The sequence below is a fragment of the Trachinotus anak genome, unplaced genomic scaffold (assembly GCF_046630095.1).
Source record: "Trachinotus anak isolate AG129_WGS33_773 ecotype Australia unplaced genomic scaffold, CSIRO_AGI_Tana_v1 ptg000020l, whole genome shotgun sequence".
Taxonomy (NCBI): Eukaryota; Metazoa; Chordata; class Actinopteri; order Carangiformes; family Carangidae; genus Trachinotus; species Trachinotus anak.
The window spans coordinates 568,002-593,978 of record NW_027273871.1 but is presented as its reverse complement, the minus strand read 5'-3'; the positions used below and the strand labels follow the sequence as shown (position 1 = coordinate 593,978).

General features: G+C 41.7%; 1 protein-coding gene across 5 annotated transcripts in view; it reads left to right on the top strand.

Moving 5' to 3' along the window:
* The first annotated feature begins 42 nt into the window (after positions 1–42).
* tiam1a (TIAM Rac1 associated GEF 1a) overlaps positions 43–25,977 on the top strand; it is a 70,373-nt gene continuing 44,438 nt past the window's right edge. The window contains exons 1-2 of one of the 5 annotated variants that reach the window (XM_071505866.1): positions 43–1,037; positions 1,474–1,589. The gene's annotated coding sequence lies outside the window, so the exon portion shown is untranslated. Of the gene's footprint in view, positions 1,590–4,167; positions 4,308–18,022; positions 18,234–25,977 lie in introns of those variants that run through there. The other 4 variants (XM_071505863.1, XM_071505865.1, XM_071505864.1 and 1 more) reach the window with 4 other exon arrangements.

Below are 25,977 nucleotides of genomic sequence, written 5' to 3'. Positions count from 1 at the left end.
GCTGGATTACTAAATGAAAGACTGCCATAAGCTCCACATTCATTATGTGTCAGTTGCTTTTAGCTATTTAATTACTTGCAAATTTGTTTGGGAATTGGCATCATTAAAATTATTAATAAACTTTATTTGTGTAGCATATTTCATACAAGAAATGCACCACTTTTCTGCATTTCTTGTATGTGAAGCCTAACAAAAAAGCCATTGGGCCCCTTGTTGCATTTCAGATGCTTATTTCATAAAACAGACAAACAAATAAAACAGGCTCACAGACACAGAGGTAAAATTATGCAGTAATTAACACAAAAGCAAAGATGAGAGAAGTCCCAAAAATGGATATAAATTTGTGTCGTAGAATTTTTTTTTAAACCCCATGAATTTCGCATCTCACAACTCCCTGTGTTAATCCTGTCTCCTAGCTCATTTGGGAACCACTGAACTGTGTACACTGTCTTTGATTGGGAACTTGGAGATAACAGGGACCCTAATATCAATGCTGGATTAACGAGTGGGCAAATGCCCCAAAACTCCCTTGTTTTCTCCATAGTTCCTCCACCCTCCATCTTGTGGCACTGGTCTTGTAACCTGTGTCATAATTTGGTTTTAAGGACCTTGACTGTTCAAGGTTATACTCAATTGATATGTGTATATCAAATTGCTTTCATTTTTTTTCTGTATCAAGTTATTAAATTCACAAACCTATAATATGGTGATGTTATTCCATCATAGCAGTACTGTTATTTACTGCTCACTGTAATTTCTACTCTCTGAAAATTGGGAAAACCAACTAACATTCAAATGTCAGAAGCTGCTACCAATGAATGTTTGGAATTTTTGCTTGAAAAAAGTTATTTAGTTAACAGTTATCAGCAGTGCTGCCAACTAATTTTCTGTCCATAGCCTCATCGAGTACGTGCCTGGGGAAATAATTAAGCTATCATATATACTGGGGGCCAGTAGGGGCCCAATAACAAATGTCCTAATTGCTGCATGTCAGCTGGAGGCTAGCATCCGCCTTAACAGGTGGAATAACCCCACAGGTAAGTCAGCCTGGCTCACATGCATGTTGTTCCTGCACAGCTGATGATTCAATCTTAGTCGCTGCGTTTTTACGTCATAAAACAAACTTAATTAAACACACACGTAACAGGAAAAAGTGGGTAAATTAGCTTTAGCTAAGCGTAGATATATACATGGAACAACGGAAAGTAATGAAGCAAATTATTTCTAGTGTAAAACATTACGGTTTTTTTTTTTTTTTTTGGTGAGTAGTAGTTATGAGTATTAGTTAACTTTATTTATTTTTTTTTAAAATAACTTTACCAACAGTGGAAATGCGCAGAAGCACAGTTTAGTGTTCAGAAGAATTTAGGAAACATAACAGGTCTGGTGTAATATAATAAATGTGTCATTTAGAGTTAATGTTACTGTATGTGCCAAATAACTAAGCGCTTCAATTCTGAACTTTTTCAACAGATCCCTGTCACTTCTCAAATATGTGGGTCACCAAGTCATAATTATGGATGTGTTATTATAATACATCTGTGGTCATAATGCTGTGCAGTACACCTGAAAGACAAGCCTGCCTACAGGTAAGAAAAAAAAATGTTCAAGGTATGTTGAAAAAGACACATTTTTATAATAAGATAAGTCCATCAAACCTGGTTTATTAAACTGGATGATAGGATATAGAGGTGTCACCAAAATCTGGATTGAGAAAACAACCATTAAGTACATTTAAGAAGTAAATTTAAAAGCGGGACACAGGCAATTTCTGGCAGCCCCTGACACAAAAACTTTGATCCTCATCAGCGCCTTTGTTGCGTATTAAGGTGTATCATCCTCTAGAGGGCATTGCTCCTCTTCATAACTCCTATTCTGACGCGCATTGGTCTGATGTATCAACACAAAGAGATCAGATCACATTTTGTCCTTCTCATCGAGATTTCAAAATGCTCTCATGGGGATGTATATATTTATACATTGTAGGAGTGCAGCTGTGCATACCAGTGGCTGGAAATGTCCACAAGATAATGGTGTACACATTCATCATCATAGGACACACGGTCCCATGATGAAGCAGTAGGAGGAATTATTTCCTTTTAATTATTAATTGCTGTTGCACATACATAAAAACATTAAATTGAAACATGAACATCTCAGACTGGCCACGAGAGCCAGCCTACTAAAATATAAATAACACTGTTTGATTGGAAACTTTGGGTTGAAAATTGGAATCTTGGTCTTTGCTCTTCATCCATGATGTGAAGAACAGAACAGCTGTGTCCTGCAGCAGCCAACACACACACACACACACACACACAGTAATACACATGGATACACTCTCATACACATACTCAGTATACACATCCTTCCCTACAGATACCCAGTACATGGCTGTATAAATTGCATGCTTTTAAAAGCCTTTTCCTTTGCATGGGGAATGGCGGATGCTCTCATGTGAAGTGCCATGTGGCACTCTCTGCTCTTCTCCTGGGGAAATGAGAGACTGGAGGCCCTTCAGTGGAGTGAAATCCAGCAGCAAGCTGCAAAGTGTGTGTAGTTTAAATTCATACATGATACGTTTAGCTCTGAATAAGTGCAGCGGAATAATCATATACATAGCAAGACTCGGATATCTATTAACATATGGGATATGTCTCTTTGCTTTCTGCTCAACGGCTGATAATCTACTGCTCATGAATTTCAGCTTTGAAGGAAGTCAGGCAGCAGAATTGTTGGCAGTGCGAAATAAAAAAAAAAATAGGGCACCTTAAGCGCTTGTTATTTTCTGATTACAATTAACATCTGCAGTCAGCGGTTTTTAATTTCAAGATCATTTGACAGGTCTAGCCTTAGAGCAATTTTGTTTTCTTCTCCAAAGGTACCAGGATGTATTAGTCTGTATGCATGGAAGTCAGTGTGTGCATACATTTCCCACTATGTTTGGGTACCTGTAGTGATGCTGTTTCAGGCCAAAAACTCAAAGGCATCCCAAAACCGTGTATGCAAGTTCAAATGGCCGTATTAGTGTTGACAGAGGCAGCCAGCAGAGCGGAAAGACAGACTGACTGTAAAAGCTGGTATAAATAGCCTGGGAGTGGAGGTGATGAATAATAGAGGCTACTAATGCTGCTGACAGTGAGGGAGAGAGGCTGTGACAGCAGGAGAGACCAACAAAGCTTAGTATAAAAGAGTAGAATAGAATTAAATGGTAAAGACATTGAGAACTGACTAGCCTGCTGTTGACAGAAGATCATCTTGGAGGTCATATCTTAATATCATATTGGCCTTTTTGATAATCAGCTTAGCCCTATTTCCTATCTTGGATATGATGTATATAATGGACTTTGTTGGATTACAATTTTAATTTACATGTTCTCATTTGAAAACTCTGTCATTATTGCCTCATATCTAAGTGGATTTTCATTGGGCCTCCCGGAGAATGCTTTTGAAATGTTGATAAAAACATACCAACAGAAACTTCATCAGCATCATTGTTCACCTCCACAGCACTGGCCTTCAAATTTTGTTAAACCTTAGAATGAGCTAATGAAACACAGACCAGGTATGATTATGTAAGGCTTGGAGATAACTGTCACCAACAGCATGCTTTCAGGTTAAAGGTAATGCTTAAGGTGTATTCTTCTTTTAATAGCCGCTGCCTCAGGGTTTCACATTACACAACATCGCAGTTGCATGTGTGTTCTTCCCAAAGATACTGTTGAACCGGTCTTACAGGGCTCAGTGGTTTTGTGGCTTACTTGGTTGTAAGGACTGAATGTGTGTGGACTGTTTTGAAAAGAAAAGGGGAAGCAATGTATGACTATTAACCGATATCCAACACCCACATGTACACAGTCACACTCGGAGGTGGTAAGGCTGTGCCCGTGGTGTTCGTTGAAAGATGACTCAGAGGTGGAAGTTCTTCTTTTCAATCAAGTTACATAAGTAGAGAAAAGTGCACTTTTCTGGGAAGTGTGTGTGTGTGTGTGTGTGTGTGTGTGTGTGTGTGTGTGTGTGTGTGTGTGTGTGTGTGTGTGTGTGTGTGTGTGTGCGCGCGCGTGCGTGCGTGCGTGTGCATTTCTCTGGTTCTATGTGCGTCTGTTTGTAGGTGTACTTCATCCATGAGCAGTCATCGGGTTGTTTTTTTTTTTTTTTTTTTTCTAGAACCATCCAGCTTTGCGCTCTGAAGCACTGCTGACAAGAACCAGTGTGGTCACATTTCTGGAGGTGGCTTCCTACTGTTCTCCCCCAGGGCTGCAGCAGTAGATGTATGGCCCAGCACTCCAGCTGAACGCTTTCGACAGGTTTTTACTTGTTTAACAGCTGCATGCTGTACATATTACATCCCCATCCATCTTCAATCTGTAGGATCAGTTTCTTCTGTATCAATCATCGGGAAAATAAAAAGCTCATGTAGGTCAGTGGCTTCCTAAGACAGCGGTTGGCCTCTTCCAGGGAGATTGTATTAGCTTGGTGTGATTTAGGGCACAGCTGTTATTCTCTTGAGAGATATGTTACCGTCTGGTGACTGCGTGCACGCGTACACGTTTCGAAACAAACACAAGAACCTATTCTGCGCTCTAGCCTGAATGCTCCTATTGAGGTATTGGCACTCTCTCCCCTGTGACCCTCCTCTCTTCTCTGGGGTGAAAGTTCACCTTCCGGTACCACTGTCTACCACTGACATTGTGGGGATATTTTAGAGGCTAGGAGCCACAGGTCAGGGGTGAGATGCCATAAATGGTGCCCGTCCTATGAGACATGGTTGGTTGGTAGACAGACTAATTACAAGGCCCCTGTGACCTAACCTCTGACCCCTGAGCTCTGTGTCATGTGATCATGGGAGTGGAGCCCCTAAACACAGCTAGTTTCCTATTTGCTGCCATCCATTTTCCCCTCTGATACATTAATGCTGCTGGCATCAAGTGTGTTGATCCTGTATTATGTGTATGAAAATGGTTCAATATCTGCAGGATTGGGCTACAACGACTGACTACACTAGACTGTGTAGATATGACTCCAGAGGGATTCAAAGGCTTATTTAACACATCACAGCCCCCCTCTCATCCATGGTCAAACAGCAATCTCGGGGTCTGACCTTTGAACTTAGTGACCTGCTAACCCTGCCCAACCATAACTCTCGCTTTTGCTCAAGACAGCGGATGTAGGATTTTCAACATTGTTCTGTAGGTTGCTGCATGAAAGACAGCGGGGAGACAGACTTGATTGGATATTTGGCAGCTGAGTATGTAGCCAGACGCTGACCTTGTGTGACATTCCAGAGATGCTCCTGTGTCTAACTCCTGAATGGTCAATGGCAGGAATATCACACATGTTGACCATGATCATGTGACAGCAAAGTAGCCCAATGTGAAGAAAAGCTATTTTACCATGTAAATGAGCAAACACATTGTGCCTGTTTTAATCTTTAATTATGCAAGTTTACTACCACATACCTTCTACTTATTACTCTGTATGACATGAACAAAACTGGTGCTTGAAACAATTGGTTTATTAAGCAAAATTGATCGCCAAAAAAATGAATGGCCAATCATTATGATAACTGGTTGATAATTTATCAAACAAAAATGCCAAATAGTTGTTGTTTTCAGCTCCTTTAATGTGATGATTGTTGCTTTTCTCTGTTTTATATCTTTATAAAATGAATGTTTTGGGGTTTTGAAAAGTTAATCCGACAGACAATTTGGTCATTTTGGGCTATGGGAAAAGCAATAATCAATTGATAAACTAAAGTATGACAATGTTTACAGCCATGCTAGCTGCTCTGCCAGGCTAAACATGAGCTAAATTCTAACTTCAATATGCTAACATGCTCACAGTGACAATGCTGACATGCTGCTGTTAAATCTAGATCCATGTAATGTTCGTATATATTATGTATCATGTTTGCCATGGTCACAATCTTAGGTTTAGCATGTTAGCATTCTATTAGTCAATAATTAGCACAAAACACAAATTATAGCTGAGGCTAAGCCATTACCAAAACCAAAGTACTGGACAACTTAACCTGATGGTGGCCCCATATGAAAAGTTAAGGGATCAATAAAGATGCATCTGGTGCTGGAGTAAACGTCATGGGATCACCAAAGTCAGTTGGATTCACTTTCTGGGAACAATGAATGTTCAAAACACAATTTCATGTCAGTCCATACAATAAGTGTTGAGATATTTCTCTTGCCTAGAGCCATAAAATAATATCCAGATTAATGGATAATGAAAACATTCATTAGCTGCACAAACCATATAAATGTACAAACTACAATACAATTCACTTGTATTGGTGTTTATCTACATACTATACATAAATAAATTGCAAATTTTATGACATATATGAATCTTACACATTGTTCACAGAAATGATCAGATCATAAATGTTTACTGCTGCTCCCTGGAGCCTGTTCATGCAGATTTTCCCCCTGCAGACAGTCTCCCGAATTTCCGTTATGTAAATTCACTCCCCACCTCAAATGTTATCAAAGCAAATATTTTTCAGGGAGTTACAGAAAAAGGAAGTAGTGAGCAAGACAAAGCGGACAAGCCAGTTTGCCAAATGTTGTCAGCTTAAATCGTGGGGAGGATGGTAGAATAGGAAAGGGTGTGTCACAGTGAGGAGATACTGCACATTGTGTTCAGGGGTCTGACGGACAGATCAGTCTTTATTCACACTAAAACTCCAGCAAGTGTGTTTGCACATATTTATGTCTACAAGGTGACTTTCCTGCAGATTTCATGCTTCTTGATTATTTTCTTTCATGAGGTCTTTTGGTGTGCACTTTGTGTGTGTGTGTGTGTGTGCGTGCGTGCGTGCGTGCGTGCGTGCGTGCGTGCATGTTAGGGTGAGTTTTCCACTTAAGACTCTCATATGTGTGTGTGAGATGTGCTGCTCAGGTGTGAAGTGTTCTGCGGTTCCCAGCAGAATGAAGACCGCTATAGACACTCCTCTCTTGTCAGGGAGCGAGGGAAGACTGGGGGGGAAGGGTGAAAAGAAGAAAACAGAGAGAAGGAGGGAATGAAAGAGGGAGAGAGGGTCAGTGATGCTCCTGTTCATCTCCTAGAGGATAGAAACTCCACAGTCCACGGCCAGACTAGAGGGAATGTTTCCACTCCCTCACAGACTGTCCTCTCTTTTATTCTTTAGTCCATGTTTCTGATTTTTTTTTTAATCCCTTTTCCTCTGTTCTTCTTTCTTGCTGCTTTCTGTCCATTACAGATAATGGAGAGAGTCTGGGCTCTGACCCCCACGCTCTATGAGATGAAGGATGAAATTACTGTTCTGATATGCGCATATTTAGCATTCTTTTGAATTACCCGAACCAAAATTATACACTTCTCCCCACGTTTTGCTTAATTATTCATCTACTTCTGAAAAGATTTTTGGAAAGTAAAATATGTTCAGGGCCTCAAGTCGAGGGCTGCATCCACTGACAAGTCTCTCAATTAATCATTTGGCCTATCAAATCTCAGAAAATAGTGAAAAAGGCCTTTCACAAATGATATTAAACATTTTGTATTTTGATAGAACATCAACTAAAACAACTGGTAAAATTCACATGTGAGAAGAAGGGACGAGCATGGCTTGCAAAATGATACATTTTCTGTCAATAGAGCATTTTACCTTTAAAGAAGACACAGACATTTTTTTCTGGAATGTGGATTTTCTTTTTTCCCAAGCACTTAATCTTGGAAGATTTCTTTTCCCATTTCTGAATTGCAATGGTAACATGATGATGGCCAATACATCCTAGGGGCACTTGACTTCTAGTGTGTTCTAAGCTTTATCCAAGGACAGCTAATGTAAACCGGCTACAGCACAATAATGAATACTTATTTATATTTCTTCAAGTTTCCATTTTGTTCTCTCATAGATGTTTGTGGCCATTATTCACTGTTGGTCCTATAGTGTGTGTGTGTTGGGGTGAAAATGTGCTCTTACTGGTGGTTAATGTTACCATATTAATTACTTGCCCTGCCGTCAGTCTTGTTAGTCTTGGACGGCAATTAACCTGTTTTAATTAGAGCGGTGTAGCCAGAGGAGGTGAGACAGCAACACCTGCAATTACAGAGAGAAGGTTAGACTGAGAGGGATTATTTGGCCACCAGCAGTTGGTGTCTCTTTCTGGTGGAAACCCCTGCTGGCACATTTTATAGTTTACTGACTATGTTACATTGAGCGTTTTCAGAACTGTGACTAAATATATTGACCGGCACATTTCATCTACTCACCAAATACCCTTGTTGGAGCATAATATGTAGGTCTTTTTTATTACAGCTGTTTTGTTAACCATTGAATTAGTGTGTGGCTTTTTTAGTCGTGGTTCAAATCTTAATGCTCAATTAATCATCCGAAAACCTCGAGACAGGAAGAGGTCATCCTACCTGACTGTACTAATCCACAAGTACAATGATCTAGAGAGGAACAAACTGTTTGTGTTTAAATGGGATGGGGAACAGCTGTCTTCTGCTTCACCTCAACTATCTAAAGGTCATATCTATTCTTACCATATGACCCAGGACTGTGATAATGTGTGTGTTTGTGTGCGTGGAGAAGCCTCTGTATTTTTGACAGTGCATAATCGAGACGTATGACCATTGTTCTCCATGTAAATCCACCAACTGAAAATCAATTAAGTTAATCCACTCAGTCACTATCAGGTAGGTAATTGCAAAAAAGCTAATTTCCCAAATGGAAACAATACATTGCAAAAAGCTATAATGTAGGTCAATAATAATGACAGCAGCACATAATGAAACAATAAATTAATCCTTTAAACACATCATCAACAAAGCAACCAAGAATCAATTAATCTTGGAGAGGACTAGTCAACCAATACCATACTGTTTTTGTTTGAAAAGTGTTTTATTTCAAGATGACTAATCCTACACAAAATCATAAGATCTTATTTGGAATCTGGGTACTTTTCAGCAATTAAGTAGATAGTGTGGGACATTTGTTGACAAAATGTTTGATTTATTTAAGGTGAAACAGGACATCTAACAATTCCTAATATTTCTTTTCTGTTTAGTTCTAATGTCAAATGGCCAGATGAAGTATGGGCTGTCCTTAGGCTTTGTGGGGTTCACTGAGCTAAAACCCTTCACTAGCTTGGCAGCATCTCTCAGCCCCCACCAAATCCCATCCTTCTCTGCCTCCTGTTGTCTGCCTCTTTCTGGCAATTTGTGCTTCTAATTATTTGAGGTTGCCAGCTAACGCAGCATAAACCTATCAAAGCACTGATGTGTTAGCAGGGTCACACCAGTGCAAATCTGCCACAGACACGGGAGAACAGCAAAACACTCTGTCCTGGTTTTTTTCATAGCAAGGCACAACAGTCCTTGGTTTTGCTGATGTGCACAGAAAGCTTCAGAGTCAGAGGGTGCAGTGGGGTGTCAGGTGTCCCCGCCTGATTTCCCACTGCACAATATCTTCTACCTCTGCAGGCTGAAGGATTTGCCGTTCAGTTTAAGCTTCGGCAAAGTTGAAAATTTTCTGTATTTTAGTGTTGTCCACAAATGTGGGGTTTTTTTTTAGTGTTCTAGAGCAATGAATAAGCCCACATGTGCCTTTTGTGATAAATTGTATTTCGGGCTATATTTCTGAACAAGTCACTGTAATTACTAGCATTTGTGTGTGTGTGTGTGTGTGTGTTTGTGCATCTTTCTTTGTTTCTATGTTTTGATTGTACGTAATTTCTCCATTGTCAGCTTAGCTCTCTGAGATAGATATGTTTTGTCTGTGCCTACATGTGGATGTTGCACATGTTTGTGTACGTGTTGGCTGTGTGTGTGCATGTGTGTGTGTGTGGGTGTGTCTCGTCTATGTCTCTGTGTATCTCTCTCAGTGGGTGGTGACTGTTAAACTCTTCCATTTGGGGGGATTACTCCTCCAGTCAGTCCTGTGGGAGCAGCCATCAGCCCGTCATCTTCCAGAGGAACACTATACCTTCTGATGCTCTAATCCCTTCCTCCCTCTCCTCCCCTCCTTTTCCCACACTCAACCTCTTAACCTCATCTCCTTTTTTTTTTTTTTTTTTTTTTTTTGCTGGCGCTGTCAACTTTCAGCTGAAGTGGCTGAAAGTCAGTAGACGCAGCGGTGGTTGTGTTAAAAGCTGTGATGTTACAGCTCTGTCTTATGTGTTCAGCACTAAGATGTGGCTGTTTTGATTTTCATTCAATCTTCTAACTGTCAGCTCAGTGCTTTTCAGGTGTTGCAAATCATCTCAACTGATGAAAAAGGCTGAAGAAAGAAAATAGCGATTTCATTAGTATTAAATAATAGTGGTATCAAACTGTGTGAAATAAGATTTGTATTATTACACCATTATCCCACATGTTGAGACTGCGTTGTTGATTTTTGTATTCATTCTTATTAGTTATGCCTTTAACACCATTTCCTACTGTGTATAATTCTGTATGTGGCAACCTGAGAGCTTCTGAAAGTGGGAAGATGATGTGAATTTGAAATGGCTATGTGTTACAGACAGTGAAGGATGTACTGAGAAAAGAAATGGTCTAATTCTGTTTCTGCTGCTCGGTCTGGAAACAACCCATACACAAAGACTTCTTAAATGAGCAGGAAGTGCATGACAATGCTAAAGAAGAAGGTGTAACGTTTACCATGTTCACCGTCTTAGTTTAGCGTGCTAGCATGCAAACATTTGTCATGGTGCTCGATCAAAAGTCATTAAAGCTCATCCTGTGAGGATTGTCTGTACCAAGTGTCATGGCAATCAATCCGATTATGTGGTTAGAAATCTCTCTTTCTTTAGTTGACTTAAGATTTGGTTAAAATACAGCAACACAGCACCACATTATTAAGCATAATATTTGAAATATTTTTTAGCCTTCATGTATAGTAGTGTCTGTGGGTCACCACTATAGTCCAGACTGAAGTCGCAACAGCCGTTGGTGCATTGTAGGGCGGGGTATTGCTACTGATTTCTCCAATTCATTTCCAATTCACAAGGACACGATATGATGTGATTGCAGATTCCGGTTTCGATTCAGTTAGATTAGATTATATTCAGTTCAATTCAATATCAATTCAGTTGGAGATATTTCAGTTGCAATACAAATTTTGCTTGGATATGAATGAGATTCTCAGAAAGCTAATGCTGTAAATTGTACCTTTAGCCTGGTGCATTGTTAAAAATTAAAAAATTTACATTAGGAACGGATCCCAAAGCGGTTACATTAATGCACTTTTTATTTTAACGTAACCAACAGTTTAGACACACATCTCAAGAAATAATAGGTAGGTAGGTAATGTGCGTTGCTAACGTGTGCCAGTACACCAGCTACAGTGCTAATGGACAGGTAACGAAGATCGATTTGATTTGGAGAAATGTTTTTTTTTTCAACACAGACAATCACTGTCACCAGAGGATGAATTCCACTGACTGTGGAGATCCCCTTACCTTTCCTGTGGCGCCATTATGAAGTTCGCAAGTGATTTTAAGTGACATGTCTCAACAGCTTGTGAGGGAAATCCCTGTTTATTTAGCCCAAATCATCACTGAAATAGAGGAATATTTGTGGTTGTGTATACCCAGAAAACCTCATTTCCATTATCACTGCGGAGCAAAGACCTTTTTATATACAAATATACTACGGCAAAGACAGGGTTTCTTTGTCTTTGACTCCTTTCACACGTACATGTGAAAGGAGTGTGTTTGTTTGCCTGTCGATGTTACATGTAATATCAGAGCTTGAGGCCAGCTGGTTTTTCCAGGATGACATGTCAGAATCCATTATCATCCTTGTCCAAGAGTCTGTGATGAGCAGTGAAATCCTTTGATGTTTCTGAGCCTGATGTGTCTGATGTGTCTGGAGTGCGCTTTAATAACAAAAGAGCAGAATGATGTGTACGTGTGTGTGTTTGTATCTCCGGAGAGGCCAGGTTACTGGGGTGTGTGAGCAATGAAATGGACTGTGGAGTTTTCGCTCATGAGTTTGTGACAAGGTCAGGGGGTTGTGTGGTGTGCGTGCAGCCGCCTCTCACTCTTCTTCCTCCCTCGGATGACTCCCTCACATCCCACGCTGTCACCCGCTAGCACAGGCAAACACATTTTATTCCTTTGCTGCCATTCTTTTGTTTGTTTGTTTGTTTATTCTTCGTCTGAACAAGTGAGAATCAGAGAGTAAGAGAGTCGAGGGTAAAGCGAGATAGAAATGGTAATTCGGCATGAAAACAAAAGAGACATATACACTGTTCCCACTCCTCCCATGTGCTTTTATCCCAGATAATCATCTCTGAATGCAGCACCATAATTAATGCTGCTCCCTGTTTACATTGATGGGGATTATGATTGATGAGGGTGATACAGTACATTACACCACTGATGTGGAGGTTTCCAGTGTGTATAGTATGGAGGACAGATATGTCTTTATATATGATACTTTGTCTTGATGATTAGATGTGATTTTCTGTGATGCTGGCTATGTTTGCCAAACATGCTGCGTGCTAGTCGATGACTTTTTGTCAGCTCTTATCCTGCAATCTCTTACCAAAATTGTCTGCGTGTGTCGCCCTTAGGAGGGCTATGCATCTTGCTGCTAACATTTCTGACTTGGTTTTGCTACTATTGGCTGCTGACTAAAGGTTATCCAGCTTTAAAAATTTTGAAGGTCCCATGTTTTACACTGTCCTGGTGCTTTATTTTAAGTTTTGATATCCGCAAGAGGATTTATTTAAAGCATCTCAGTGTGGTTTTACATCCCCTCTTTGGGGCGTCTCCCTCTCCCTCCCTTTTGCAACAACAGGTCTGTGAACCAATCAGAAGAGAAGCTCTAAGCCTCTCTTCTGATTGGCTGATTGGCTTCTGATTGACTGTGATTGGCTGTTCTGAGTGAGCAAATAAAAATTTAGCAGATTGCAGGTAAACCCTTGGAGAAATCAAATCCTACAAAGTTGGACGCTGGGTCCAGGTGGCTCAGGTGGTGACTGTTTTGTTGTGACATCACAAAGTTACAGAAGCCCTGATGGCTCATTTTAAATATAGACTGTGTGTATTTTGTCTGTGGATTGCACACTTTGATGCTTTCACAGTATTAATGTGGCACCTAGACCTGCTTTATAATCAAAAAAGACATGGGCATCTCATGCTCTACAGTATGGGACCTTTAAAGATATACCGCATGTTTTCTTCACCTTTGCTACACAAAATTATTTTCCTCTCAGACCTACAAACATTTTAAGTGATTACCACAAACAATAATAAACTATAAACAATAACTCCTGTGTAGTAACCAAAAAGCAGAATCCTAGGCTTGTTGGTTGTGGAAGGGTTTAGTCCCTACAGATACTATAGATCTCCATAGATCTACATCTCTTTTTTTTTTTTTTTTGGCCTATTTTGGTCTTAATCTCAACCCACACTGGCTATCATGTCTTAAACTGGGTTGATCCTGAAATAAAGTAGTGCTGACTGTGGTGCTCATTAAAAAAAAAAGTATTATTCATCTTTCTGTTTATCTCAGCACAAACTAGAAAAATATATTGTACACAAGTGTGCAGTATTAACTGTGTAGAGTCCCCAGGGTGAGGATTTCTGTCTATACAGTTAGAGCTGTCTGTGAGGGAACAACTGCAACTTCAGTGTGTTATCAGATAATTAGACAGTTTGAGTACTTGTGTGTTTTCAGTGAGTGCCTTATTAGTATGGACTGAAGTAGCCATGTGGGGATCTGTCCATCTGGTTTAGGATAAGTGTAGCTGCCTGTAATGCAGTCCATTAATTTACTAAGGGAATGAGGGATTTACATACTGATCTAACATTCACACCTAGAAAGGACATTGATGCCACTGTGTTTGTGTGTTTGTTTGTGAATCGATTATGTTGGCTACACTTTCTTGCCCAGAGTTAGACATTTCCTCTGTGTCTGTCTGATTTCACTCCTCTGTGACAGTGCTTGATGTATGGTGATCAGACAGCAGAGCTCAGAATCAGATGCGTGCATGAGGTAAAAAAAACCCCAAACAATTCAGATTCTTTTCTTCCAGTAAAACATGCGAGGGGCTGAAGGTCATGTTTCTCTGTACTGTTAGAGGAGTAGAAATGTAACAGTGACCAAAATAAATAGTACAATATACAATGTTCCTGTTTTATAATTGCTCTGCAGGTAATGAGCTAACCTCTCCCATGTGAATATTCATTAGACTCATAGCTCTGGGCTAATGTTGCACAGATGTGTCCTGTATGACCTTGAAGTCTATGGACAAGAATCTACTGGTGTGTTAGCGAATGTTAACTTAACTGTTTACTTACCAGAACCATTCGCCCTCATCCGCAACACAACGGTGCCGAGTGTATCACATCCAACACTGTATATCCCAATTGTTATGACAACAAAATTAAAGTGGCTGGGACGCAGACATTTGCCAAGAAATTTGAGACCAATCCAAGACACTGCAAACTGAATGCCAAGCATGAGCACGAGTGTGGTTGTGTGTTTTTTCTGTGTGTGTGTGTGTGTGAGTGTGTAGGTGAGGCTGAGGGGCCTTGGGGGAGGTTGGACCCGTGTATGATCAGTTATACTTGATGATTCAAATAATTGACGTGCCACCTATCGTGTCAAACCCGAGCTGTCCATCACGGCGTTACACCTGATGCATGTGATCGTTTCTTTGTGTTGATGATGAAGGGATGCAGTCGCACACCTGATGCCTGCTTCCTCTCCAGTTTGAGGGCCTGTCAGTCACGTGTGTCGTCACCATTAATGAGCGCAGTTGTGTCGTTCTGCATACCTGTGCTCGTGTGTCTGTGCGTGTGTGTGTGAATTCAACACGTGTTTTGTGAGCGTACCACAGTGCATGTGCATATATAGAGGTGTGCCATGCTAATGGAAAATGTAATAGCGGCAGACAGGGATTAGCTGATATGACCCCAAGCAATGGAACTAGCAACCGGTAGCTAATGTGACTCAAGAAAAAGGTAGCAGGCCAGAAGGGATGTACTATTGTGGCCCAGCAGTACATACATTATTCATCAGCTCCGCTCGCGTGGCTGGTGAAATGATTTTATCACATCTGGCAAGGTGGTGCTGGCAGGGTGGGGGAAATGGGCATCCTCACTGTGTATATGTGCATATCTTTTTTTTTTGTCCCCAATATAGTATGTTCATGAATTTCAATATGATATGTTTAGCAACAGAAATGACAGGAGGCATGGAATAGGAAACCAATCTGCGTCTCATCCCTTTGGCTTTTTACTGATATTGCCACCCTCCCCACCCACACACGCACACACTGCGATAACATCTGATAAGGATTGAATGGTGGAGTCCATTGTGCCAAAAGGGCAGCTCAGGTGTGCAGGAAGACGGGGGAACAAAACCGGCTACACTTACAGTGCTGCTTCCAAATAGCCTGTTTATTCAACAGAAAACCACGACTGGTGAATGGGCTTTGATATTCGTTTACTCCTCGCTGTCCCAACTGCCGACCGCACAGCTGACAACAAACAATGAGCGTGTTCGCACTACAAAAGCGGCACGCCAAAGGATGAGTGCAGATAGAGCAAAACAAGAATACAAAAAGAGACCCCCGACATCTCCAGCCCTCCTCTCTGCTTACATAACATCCTCCACCTGCTGGTGTTATTATTACCTCTTCTGTATTCTGCTTATGCCAACATGCCATCGCAGCCATTGCTCTGGGTTGTCTTTAAACTGCTAACCAATTCCTCCCCACTCTTTGGATAATTGCATTACAGCCCAATAACGCTGTGTTTGGGTAGGAGTGTGGGAACTGGTTGTCTAAGTCGCTGTTCATCCTCCTGGATTGGTTATTTCCTGTTTCAGCCGGCTCCCAGCAGGACACGACCTTTTCCAGCTATATTGTTAGATAACACAGAGAGAAACAAACAGGGGAGACAGAAAGGAAGGAGACAGGCTGGGAAGAGAATGAGGTCTGATGGGTAGACAGGTGCTAAGAGACAGTCGGACAGACAGCGTATGTGCACACTTACATACAAGCATGCTTTACACAAAAGAAATTCAAATAGGCAAGAAGCATTGCAGCGGTATTGTCTGAGTTATGTCGAAATGTCATAATGTGCCTGGAGGTAAAAAGCTGCGTGTGTGTGTGTGTTGTCCGTGCAAACAGTGTGCGTGCATGTAAGCGACTTTGTTTTTGTGACTGTCTCCTCTCTCTCCCCCGTGGAGACTGTGTCAGGTCCTTTTGTTGGGTAGATCTGTTACCTTCACTGCCCTTTGTCCCGACATGTTTGCCTCTATAAATGTTAAATACTCCCAAACAGCAGTTATTTCTGCAGCTTCACAGCAGAGCAGACAGAGACAATGGGGATCATCAGCCTGCTACGTAATCGTCCCCGTCTCTCTCATAAATTCCCATGTCCTCAAAGCCAAACCGTTTGGTAAATGATTTGATGATCCTGAGAAATCTGAGACAGCTACCTCCTGAGACAAAGTTATTTATTATTCAGGAGATTATATTTGCAGATATATTCTAATAAAGCATTTAAAATATTTTGAGATGGAAACATTTTAATACATTTGGATACATCTCACCACTGGACATCCTCACCTGGCAAGTCTCTTTTGAAAAAAAAAAGAAAAGAGGGCCTGAAGAAGGTTTCTTTATTTCTTGGATCATAAAGGTCTCTGGAGTGCTGAAGCCATGTTTTTGCTGAGTAAGGTCCAGATGAAAGTTTCTCCACACTTCCTGTTTTTTTAACGTCTTTTAACGGAGGAAAGGTTTTATGAGGATAAATGTCCACAAGCTGCACAGTAATGTTTCAAAAATGTTGAATTCTGGGTATCGTAACATCAGCCATATCATTTCTACCAAACACAACACATAAGTATATTGTTTAACACATTTCCTTCTGTTGCCTGTTGGACAATATGCCTTGTTACAAAGACACTTCTAAACTTACTGTTTGAGTTTACCTTTGTCACGTGCACTTATGTTTGCTTCTGATGGTCGCAGAGGCAAACAGCTAACCACGCTAGCGGCAGTATGAAGGTGTGAATTTGAATTTAAGATATTTTTGGTACATGTTGGCAAAAACGTGAGTGATCAAACTGAGCCTGGAACGGACAGGGGAGTAGTCAGTTATGCTGCAAGAGTGGTTTGAGTAGTTTCTATGGATATCTTGCTGGTTTTTTTTGCCATAAAACTGGGTCACTGTTGGAATCCATTGTAACTGTAGTGATTTCAAGCTGGCTACAACTGCTGCCAGTGATGGAGCCTTGTTTCTAGCCTACAGGTGGTGATATCTTGAAATAAAAAGTGTGGCAGATAATAGTAAGAAACAGCAAAAGCTACCACTTGTGGGTGTATTCTTTTTATATGAAGCTCTGTTACAAAAAGCCCTGTGGGTTATAAAACAGTAAAGTGAGGATGCATGGAAAACAAACAAAAAAAAAAAACATGAGCTACAGCAGCTCTCGTGGAAGATTGATAAGAAAGAGGTGGATTCTTCTTGTACTCCACTGTGCACGTTTTCCTGCTGTCTACCAAAGCCACAGTTTCTATTCTTGTGTATTAAACCTTACAAGTTGCGCATTTTAAGATGCATATTTAGTTTTCACTGAGCTGGTTTTCATTATCTATGATCTTCTTTGAAAAAAACTCATTTACTTTATCAGCCTTCATTTTAATTGTGCGAGTGTGCTTGCGTCTTTTCATGTATCTTTATATGTTTGTGCATGACTGTGCTTGTCCACTTTATCTGTGCATCTTTGTGTTTGTGTGGAACTTTTCAGGCCAGAGAGCCAGCAATTAAAAAGAGGACTGGGACATCTAAAGGCTTAGAGGCACAGACCCAGCACACATGCTGGCAGTCAATTGGCAAGCCGGGGGAGGTGAAATTGGAGAGAGAGGGAGTGAGAGAAGAGAGAGAGAGAGAGAGAGAACAAGAACGGAGAGAAGGAGGAGGGCAGGGTGAGTGCATGTGGGAGAGTACGGGAGAGCCACAGAAAAGAGGGCGGGCTCAGACTCAGGCAGCGCTCACACACCCTCCGCTCCTCAGCCCTCTCAGTCTGGTCTAGGCGTGCAAGAGGCAGCATGTGTGAGTATGTGTTGTAATGTGTGTGTATGTGTGCGTGTATAGAGTCAAACGCTGCGCTGGAGAGCAGGAGACGTCTCACCGGTGCAAGGATTCCCCTGTTTGCTCTCAGAGGACGCGTGCCAACAGTGTTTTAACCACCACAGGGAATTAACTCACAGGTGTGGAGCACAAGTAAAGGTAAAGAGACACATTTCTTGGTTTGAGGATGTTTTAGGAGCTTTGTGAGGGACAGAGACAGAGACAGGTAGAGTTTTTAAGGAAACTGGCTTCATGTTGTGTGTGTTTAGATGATTTGTGAACTGCTTCTATATAAATGCTGTGTGAGAAAGACAAAAGGAGATGAAGTTAGGAGCATCTGATAAGCTTTTTGTTCTACATGGTCTGAATCTGTGTGTGAGTTAACGTGTGTATACCAACGTACTCTGTGAGATGGCATACTTTCTCACACAACGTGCCTCTGTGTGTGAGTGTGGCTTGGCTCCTTTGCTAGTACAGTATACTACTGTTTGGCGTTTGGGTCTCCCCCACGCTGTCGCTCTCTCTCACACAGACACACACATACAGTCATATATATTTATATATAAATACATGAGAACTGAGCCAAAAAAAGCCTCGCACACACACACACACACAGATGGCCATCCTGCATGGAGCAGTCTGTGTGTGTGTTCATGAAAGTTTATCAATCATTAATGCTCTCACTGGGACGTTGCCTAGTTCCCTACTTGAGGTAATTTGGTGATAACAAAATACCTTAAGAGCTCTCTGCACTGGCAGCACCTGACTTTTCCCCTGCCACTCAACAAACTGCTTAGCTCAAAGGGCAAACATAGTGATGCATACTGTAGTACATACTGTACTGTGGCAGCGTATGTTTGATTGGGAGCTTTTACGTAACAAATACAGGGCGGATGAAATTACTTGAGATAAAATGAGATTACGCTCCAGATCAAACACTCAAGTGGCGCTTAGAGTAATTATGAGTTTTTAAAAGCTTCTTAGAGAAAAAAAAAAAGATCAAGTCAGTCCTCAAAGATTTCTGGTAATGACATCAAAGGTGCACAATGCAAAATGAAGAAAGATGGATCACACACTGACAGATTTTGATTAAGACGTTAGCCTGCTTGGTGTGTGTGATCTGCTGAAGAGCAGATAGACAGAGACCTCAGAGCTGCTGAGAGTCTTGAGAGACCAGCAGTTAAAGGCAGAGTGGGACCAGAGACCTGGCAGAGAGTGACAGTGGATAACAAGACAGTAAGAGAGTGAGGGGATACAGAAACAAAGGAGGGAGTCTGAATGTTCTGAATACTTCATATGTATTTAGCATCTGTCACTCAAATGTGTGTGTGTGTGTGTGTGTGGATATAATTGCATTAGTGGAGGTGTTGGGTCTCAGCTGTGCAGAGGGTCATCTTCAGGCATCCAGACAGCTGAGGAATTGCGAGAGGTCAAAGGGCACAAGGTCTCTGCAGGCCCTTCTTCTCCCTCACTTTTGTGCCTCTTCTCTAGAGGAGAAAACAAACAAACAAAAAAACAGTTGTCTTGGCCTTTTGGTTTGCTCCATTAAGAAAAGTCAGGCCAAGTAACATGTCACATATAGGGTTTTACAACAATAATTTGATGTGATTTAGTAACAGCAAAGTGAAAATGATTTTTCATTATAACAAAGTGGTGAATAAGTTTGTTAAGAAAAAGTACACTCATTTACAAAACCCTGATTAGGTCTGAAAATAAGACAGTAATACATCTAAGCACATTTTTGCCTCCTTGTCTGTAAAACACAACCAGGCCTGAAAATGATGCTCAGTCTGTTATCCACCTTTACAATTAGTGTTTGTTTAGAGAGGAAAATAGATTATAAACTAATTCTCTCTCTCTCTCTCTCTCTGTGTGTGTGTGTGTCTCTCTCTCTCCCGCTCTCTCTCTCTCTGTTATCTTTCCTTCATGTTATCTTTCTTGCTACAATTCACTGCTTCAGTTGCTGCCACGAGGAAGTTGAATATTGGCAGGGTGTTTTGAGGAAGTGATCCGTGAAAGGATTTATAGTGGCAGATAAAACCTGGTGCCTGTGCGCATGTGTGCGTGCGTGTGCATGTGTGTGTACGCGCGCACACTTTTTTTCAAAATTGACAAAGACTTTGTGAAAGCCTGGGGCTGTGAAAAAGCCATTATCTCAGATACTGTTACACACTGTTCATCCAGGTTTATGCGTATGGGTGTCCATCTACTATGCAAGTGTGTGTTGTGTGCGTTCAGGACAAATATGAGTGTGTGTGTGCGTGTGTGTGTGTGTGTGCATCCACGCAGCCATGTGCTCCGTCTGTGTACAGTAAGCTAATATAGTGTGTGAGCGTGAAGGGGGGGGATGGGGCTCTGCTAAGTGAGCCTTGTGGGCGTGTGTGTGTTTCTGTATGTGTGTGTGTGTTTGTATTGTGTGTGAGTGTGTGTGTGTACTGACCCAGATTGATACACTACTCTCCTGCTATGTCAGCCCACCTATAGGGCAGATGTAGGTAAACATATCCTCTTCCAGCCTCATGTAAACACCCACAATCAAGCTCTTGTTTTTTTTTTCTCTAAGGAGGATGTTGCATTCACTTACATCCTGAAACCACAACCACTACACCAGTACTGCAACTCCAACCCTTACTTTGACCTCAAGTCTTAACCCTGAGGTGTGATGGTTTACATAGTAGGGACCAGATCTCTGTGCTAGGCAGATGACAGATAAATCACACACTCAGTCACACAGTGAACACACTACACAGATATTCTGCAGCCTTTGTATAATCTATACTATAAATACAAATATCTGATCCAAATACTTATCCTTTGATCTGTTAATGTGATGCTCATATAGCGCTTCATGCATCAAATAGTACATTACATAAATGGAAATCATCATCATCATCATCAACAGCAAGTCAAGCTCACTGCAAATACTCTCACATCTTTACCCTCCACAGTGAATGAGACTCTTCTGACCTTGTGGCAGGTCAGAAGAACAGCCTCTCTTTATGATTACAGACACGGCACATAAGATGCAGTTTGAAGAGCATGTGGCGGGCATGATAAAGGGATGATGCAATTAACATGAAAGGGATGATCTCTGTCTTTCTCTCTCTCTCTCTCTCTCTCTCTCTCTCATCTTTGTCTCTCTTTTTTTTTTTTTTTTAACCGTTGCTTTGCTAATGCTTCATCCCTCCCTTCCTCAGTGGTCCACTTATTTCTGCTGTTGAGCAAATATGGGGCTTATGCAGCCCCCGGTGCCCATCTCCCTACATGCAATCAAGCTGTTTAAATGTTTGTGTTTGACTGTGCGCCTGTGGGAGACTCTGTGTGTCTGTCTACTCTGTGTGTTTGTGTGTGCGTGTGTATGTGTGTTCCTGTCGCTCACTCTCCCAACTCTCTGCTGCTGTCACTTGCAGACCAGTACCAGACGGATACTGTTGAAGGCTGTTTTGGGAAAACCAAGACAAAACTGACAGCTGAGGGTGGAGAGACACTTGTTTTTTTCTCTTCTTTGCATGCAATAGTAAGGGGGAATCCCTTTGCAGCGTAGATCATAGAATAACGCAATGGTGCCTCTAAAAACTAATCACATAAATCATAGGGGGAAAAAAATACTCTGGTTGAAACTGAACTAAATTTTTCCAGTCAGGTGCCATTAAACAACTGCAAAGAAGGCAAAATAAGATGACACTGAGAAGAGCAGCCTCAGACAAAAACGTGTAGAATTACAACACTTATGTTTTAAGAATTCATTTGAACAACATTATTAGTGTATAGTGTGTTTGTGTGTCTGTAATCAATTGTTTTGGCCTTCAGCATGAGAGGCAGAATGAGTCAGTGTGAACATTATGTCACACCGACTCATTTGCTTAAGTGCGTCCGTTTGTAATGTCGCTTGTCTGGTCGAGCAGGACCACGAGAGCTGTTAGTGCGTAACATCAGGTGGAGAGAGTTTAGCTTTGTGTCAGACTCCTTAACATCAACCCCCTGCTGAGAAGAAGAGGAAGAAGAAGATGATGATGATGATGCAGAAGGAGTGGGAGAAGCAGAGGGGATGCCTTCTAATTGAGAAGTGGCCCAAATGGGGGAGGGGTGTCTCATAGCTGACGTGAGCTGGCATGTGCCCCCATTCATTTCCTCCCTTTTGTCTCCTCTGCGTTTGCTGATGAATTGGGAGTTTCTTCCTTACCTTCCTTCCTTCCTTCCTTCCTTCGCTCCCTCCCTCTTTCTGTCTGTCTCTCTCTTTCTGCCTCATGCTTCATCATCCCTCCTTCCCTCCGCTCTTGGTGTGACAGTATCGCCATCCCTGTCATGTGTCTACCCATTATCTCAAATCAGTGTTGCGTTCCAGCCCCCACATCGGTCCGTGTGTGTGTGTGTGTGTGTGTGTGTGTGTGTGTGTGTGTGTGTGTGTGTGTGTGTGTGTGTGTGTGTGCATACATGCATCTACATCTTATTTGATACGGTTAGATCCCCAGATGTTTCTAGGGTGCCCTCAATACAGAAAAATAACTTAAGAAGAAAAAGCAGCGAAGGGGAATATGTGTCATTTTTTTTCCTGAGTGATCAACAAACAAAGGATACGTGCAGCGCAAACAAGTCGATAGTTGTTCCAGAGAAGTAGAATTTGATAAGGTGGCAGACACTGAGCTGAGATATGGAAGTGTGGTTCAGCGGAAAACGAGACGTGTTACCTGAACAGGAAGCTGGTGTAAAAGACTTCAGAGTGAGAGAGTGGAAATACAGTTGTGTGTGAAGTGCTGAGTAGGGATTTAAGGGAGGAATTACTGTGGGAGTGCAAAGAGTGTCTTCAAAGATTGTGTTTATGCTTTGTTTGCACTGGGGAGATTTGCCCTTCCTGGGATCTTGTCTTTTTTTTTTTTTTTTTTTTTTATCACTGCTTGGAAATCTTTACACCCCCTACTTTGTGTGAGTGTTTGTGTGTTTGGAGTGTGTTTTTCTTACCAAGTAGCAGAGGAAACAGGCCACTTAGCCATTGTCTCCTCACTCCTCTCCTCTTCTCCTTCACTCCATCTTTCCTTTCAACCCTCACATTACATTAGTTACAGTTAGTTAGAGGGTTAGTTAAAGAGAATCCCGACCTGGACTCAGTCCTCATCACATAGTCACACGTCACGTTCCTGCTTGTTGACCTGGAAGTGATGCAGTGGGATTGTACAAGGCTGTCTGAACAGCCCGTGTATGCATTTCTAAGTGTGTGCATGTGCAAATATGTATGTGACTATTTTTGTGTGTGTGTGTGTGTGTGTGTGTGTGTTTGGGAGCAACAAAAGCAAGGATGAAGGCTTAAGAGGCAGAGCTGCATGGATTCTTTTTGTCTGGATTGAGTTTCTTTGGGGATAAAAAAAAAAAACTCTGTGGTGAATGCTGTATAAGGTTTTCTATTAGACTGTGTGTTTTTGTTATTGTCCTGTGGTGCATTAGCTTTTAGGCACCTCAGTGTGTGTGCATGTGTGTGTGGTCAGATTGCCTTTGTCCACTCCCCTCAGGCCTGCACTCAGATGTCAGCGAGTCGTGTGGAGCTTATACAGGTCACTAATGCGCTGAGAGGGGAGGCTCCATTCACTGTAGCCACTCAGAGCCCAAACAATAACCCCCGGCTCGAGTCCGCACAAGAGCTCAACTACCAGGAAATGGACCCATTGACCTAGATCCAACCCCATCCACTGAAGAGACGCCACACTGCTGACATGTTGTTGACATCCTTGTCTGATTGGTGGTGTTGTTTTTGTCACAAGACATCGTTTAGACAGCGGCTGAAATCCTACAGGATAGTAACGGAGGAGTCTCTGAAAGGATGTACCCAGGGACTTAATGATGACTTACTGACTTTTATAACCTTTATAGTGACTAGAGTTTAACTCTGAGACTATACCTAGATCTTAACTAAGGATATGTGTGGCTTTCTTGACCGGTACTGAAGCGTTGGACAAAACCAGCCATTTGAAGTCGTCGCACTGAGCTCATTTTGTTGACTAAATGATGAAACATGACAGATTAATCAATAATGAAAATCAAAATCATTAGTTTCAGTCCTAATCTCCACAGAGGCCTGTTTTAGTTCAGACCTAAGATGAACCTCTGTGTGGGAAACTGACCCTGCTGTGTGTGGTAAGATTACTGAAGCAGTTTGTTGAAATTTGCAGAACATTGATGCAACACTCTGGGCGTAGGTCCACTCTCATTCTCTGAATCCGTCACACCTCATTGTGTGTGTGTGTGTCTGTGTGTGTGAGATATACAAATGAAGAAGTGGGTAGCAAGAGGCAGGGTAGTTTCTCTGTGGTAAACAGAAAAATGTGATCATGTGAGAAGTACAGTATGTGATCTGCTACATCCATTAAAAGCTATTACATGACTTTTTATTTTGTTTTTGTCCAGTATAAAGATTTTCTGCCTTTTTCCTACAGTGTATCAAGGGGCCATACTGTATTGTCGTTGTGTCCTCCTCCTCAGAGACACTCCACAGTGAGCTGCTGTTTGTCTGTCACATTCTTGCTGAACATTTCTTACCCCCATCCCTCTCTGCAGCACATTGTCTCTTCTTCAAGGGGGTACTTTGTTTGCAGGCACTGCTGTTGACTCAGGTGCAGGGACGCACTAAGATAACTTCCCCTTCCGCCCCCCGCTGTCCCCCTCCCCCCTCTCCCTCCAGCCTTACTCTGTGCTGCCCACTACTAACTTCTTTCTTAACATTACCTGCCTCCTCACCTCTCTCTCTCTCTGTCTCTCTCTCTCTCTCTCAGGTTCATACTGTTAAAGTGTCTTTCTCTACTCCCCCCTCGATCTCTCATATCTCCTTACTCTTTCTCTACCTCCTTCTCCCACGGCACCCTCTCCACATTCTCCTCCCTCCTTACCTGTCCTTGTGCGGTCATACCAAAGCCTCTCTCTTGCTCCCTGATAGTGCTACGAAGGTTTTGCAGGACCTCAGCAGTTTTCCTAATTAAAAAGTGATGAGGTTTCTGCTTTGTTTTTTTATTAACTGTCTTTGCTTTACTCTAAGAATCTGATTAAAATCAGAGTAAGCTAACATCTGCATATTGCATTGTTGCCATTTTTAAACCCTAATCACCTTATTCTGTGCACAATGAAAGAATATTTTGAAAAATAGTCCCTCCATTTACACATAAACCTGGATTATTACTATAAACCATGTGTAAACAACTCAGTCAAACTGTTGTAAACATGCATAATCATAGTCATCTCATGATTAGTTCACAGACAAAACAAGAGCATGAATCAATAATTTCCTTTAATAAAACTCCATGTTTTTTAATTAATTAGTGTATTTGTAGTTTATTAGTACAGTAGCAAACAATAATTCCTCCTCAGAAATCCGTCCTTCTTTCTTATAGACCACCTAGTCGTAGCTACACACATCTGCACTCACTCACATGGACAGTGGCTCTCTCCAGACAGCCTTACTCCAGTCATATTGTTAATGACAACAAATCGGGCCTGTTCACATCTGCCCTACTTCGACACAGTATCTATCTCTATCAGCCCCTCAGGACCTATCAGCACCACTCCACCTCTCTCCCTCTCATGTCTCCTTCCACCTCAGCACACATCATTTGTCTGTCTACCTGTGGGCCAACACTCGATTCCACCCGCTCCACAGCTCTCTAACAACCTCTCATCCCCCTTTCAACACCATCATCTCTTCTTTTTTTTTTTCTCAGACCCTCTTATCGCTTGCTCTCCTCCCATCCCCCATGTCTCAACCTCCCACCTCACTCTACCTTTGCTTAAAACCCTCTTATTGCTCTCTCTCGCCCACCCATCCACCCTGTTATTTTGCCGTCTCTTCAGGCTGCACAGAGAGGAATAGGAAGTATTACCCACCAATTTGGCCCCATTCACACCTGTCTGTTTTTGTCATGGG